Genomic DNA, 3,240 nt, shown 5'->3' on the forward strand with positions numbered 1-3,240 from the left:
ATTCATGTATCATCGAGTGAGCTGCTTAACACGTCTATGTCTCGTTTCCATATCAGTAAATGCGCAGGAAATGTCAACTTTACTGTTATGTCATAAGAATGAAGAACTGCAAAGTGGTTTCCCCAAAGGTGTGAGATATTATTGAAATGGGCATTACTGGATTCCTATTGTTATTATTTTATTTGTATTATAGTATGTAGAGCCTCCAACTAAAAGCAGAGCTCGTCTGAAATGAAGGTATTGCTGCTGCTAAGTCTACTTTCTAAATAGACAATGCAGACAAAAGGTAGAGGACAGAAAATACTAAATTCTCATACACATTTGGTAAATTTAGATCAAATTCACCCAGACTCATTGCTACTTTAAATCAGTCTCTGTATTTATTATAAATTGTGGGCTTTTAAAGGTTTAGATGTTTATCCTTCAGGAAAAACTAATCAAAGGAGGTTTGAGTATGTGAATATGGGCCAGAGATTAGTTGGGGTGTTCCACTGCACGCTCCCGTGAAAATCCAGATGCATGTTTGAAAAACTCCAGCTTTAATAGGTTCATAACTTTTAAGACTAGAGGGCCCATAGTAATTATTTAGTGTAACTTGCATAATGCAGGCATAGAACTGCCCCTAAAATCCACTAGCTATGGATATATCTTTATGGGATGTAGCCTGACTGGAAAAGTTTACAGTGATAGCAGATGTACCAGAACCTTTTGTTAATTTGTTTTAGAGTTTAATTTGTCTCACTTATTAAGCTGTGTGCTATAATTCTAGTTTCAATTGGTTTAATCTAAGTTTACAGCCATGGTTTTCTGTACAGTTGAAAAATCCTCTGTTATTGTATGTGCATACCGCTAGATTCTGATCTAAACTCTTTTTTTTTCTTCAACAAATTTGACGGAGTAAGCCACTTGGCTTCCTCACTGCAGAATGTGTTTTCCATTATTTTAATCTTCCTCATGATTCTGTATTGGCTTTTCATAGTTGTAAAGGAATTCTATGGAGAGGTAGTAGTACTTCTGCTGTCACCAAGTCGATTCTAGTGGAAACTTTCCCTCTTTATTGTACACTTCGCAACTGCTTCTCCTCCTATAATGCTGATGCATTTCTCATGTAAGTGCTGCAGCTTTCTTACATATCACTTATTAGCTGTGTTAGAAGAAAGCAAATTCAATAATATGAGGCAATCGTTTTGGGTCCTGGTTATGTTTGTTTTTCTGTAAAGTGTATTTGATCCCCATTTAAATATCATTATTTTTATTTTCTGCTACGTCTAAAGGAATGCAGGTAACTACATGTTATCTGGTGCTGCAAAGTCATAGTTAATTCTTCCTCACAGTACCTGAGTTTTCCTTCTTGCATTAGAATTGTATAAAATAATTTTGAGCGTTTTGAGTTTAAAATAGCTATAAAAGGCTATGAAAGTAATATGCTTCATAAACTGAAAAGTTTTCCACCAAGTAGAGAAAATTGTCAGAGAAACAACTAATTGATCTCTGCTCCTTTACAGCTGTGTAATGCTATGCATAACTAAAAGCTCCTGTTAAATTAATTAATGATTTCAATTATGAACTTTTCTCCAAAATGTTATGATTCGTATCAAGCTGATAATGCAGTGACCTGGGAGTGTGAAATCTGTGTTATGTAGAGAGTCGCTGGTTAATTGATTCACAAATTATTTAAAGTTTGTTGCACCCAAGGGAGTGCTCAGATCCACGACAGCTATTTCTTGAAGTGTGCAAACTCTCTTTTCTTTTTAAAATTGTCTTGAGCCAACAAGCATGATAAAATGGTTGCAAACTGGATATTGGCGGTTTTTAGTGTGCCGGTAAATGTATTCGAAGGATTTCTCCAGCAATGGCCTATATAAAAAAGAAATTTTACAGGTATTAACAGGAAAAGGTTAATGTCTTGTCTGAAAACAAACTTTAGTCTATCTTCTTATACCAATTGCTTTTGTAATTTTGAATGTATTTGTTAACTTTCCTTATCACCTGTTATCACACCTTTCATTTCTGATAATTGTAGAGTAACTCCTGTTTCCTGTTAAGGGAGATATTAGTGAGTGTTTCTGAAAAAGCTTCTGAAGTTTAAAATGAAGGATATTTCATAAAATATTGTTGTAGGCGGCAGTTTCATGGTACAGATGAGTAGTAATTATGCCAACCTGTATTCCAGAATTTAATGCTATCAAATCCTGTATTTCACTGATTTTGTCATGCCTTTGTGTGTGCAGAAGCTTGAACAAGAAGTCTTCCTACTTGCTACAGATGCATAGAGACAGGAGGGGATGTTCAGTGTAATTCTGTCTGATTTTAACATCTTAGTGCATGAGTTTCACAACAATTAAAAATTGAAATGTACAAAGAGTAATATAGAAGGAGGTATTAAAATAAGTTAAAGTACTGTTAATATTTTATAAACCTTTATTAAATTTTTATAAATGTTATTAGAGTGCAGTTGGGTTGACTTCAGTGTTGTATAAAATGACCACTTTCACAAATCCTTCTGTGAGTGTGAGTTCTTTACTGAAAGGGCAAGAGGACTTCATGTGGCTCCCTGGATCTCAGGAGAGACCTAAGAGTTTGAGGCATGTTAGGAGAGGTATGTCTCGCTGAAGTTCATGTGACTGGAGTGGTAGCAAGCAGTAATATTGCATTGATTTTTTTTTTTTTTTTTTTTTTTTTTTTTTTGTACTACCAGAACATTTGGGATTGCTTGCAAATAGAAAAGGATTTCAGATACTGGCAGTTAAATACTGTATCAAATAAAATCGTGGTGGTGACTGTCTACTCCCATCATCTTTCTCACTCTTGGAATATTCTGCCTACCCAAAGATTTAGTTTTCTCAATTACCAGTCACTTTTCCTGCTTTTGAATTTGTGTTAAAAATACTTGTGTCAACTCTCCTCTGTTACTAAGACAAAGTAAACCAGTTGAAAATAGAAGCGCATCTGATGTTATGAAGTCGCATGTTGCTGCAGGGCCATGAGAAGCTGCCTTGAAAGGCATAATATCCGTATTGTAGAAGAAAATACCATTTCAAATACTGAGTGACTGCTTCTGTTTCCTAAAATTAAGGAGCCTATAATCTCAGCACCATTAACAAGTGCTGTCATTCAGATACACAGTGTCTGGCTGATTTAAATAAAATGAAATGAAGATAGTTGTTTCTGGTCCCTTGGCTTCACTCATTGCCATAAACATATGCTCTGCGTCCCGCTTCTTTCCATCTTATTTATGAC

The sequence above is a fragment of the Charadrius vociferus genome, unplaced genomic scaffold (genome assembly GCF_000708025.1).
Source record: "Charadrius vociferus isolate BGI_N301 unplaced genomic scaffold, ASM70802v2 scaffold179, whole genome shotgun sequence".
Lineage (NCBI taxonomy): Eukaryota > Metazoa > Chordata > Aves > Charadriiformes > Charadriidae > Charadrius > Charadrius vociferus.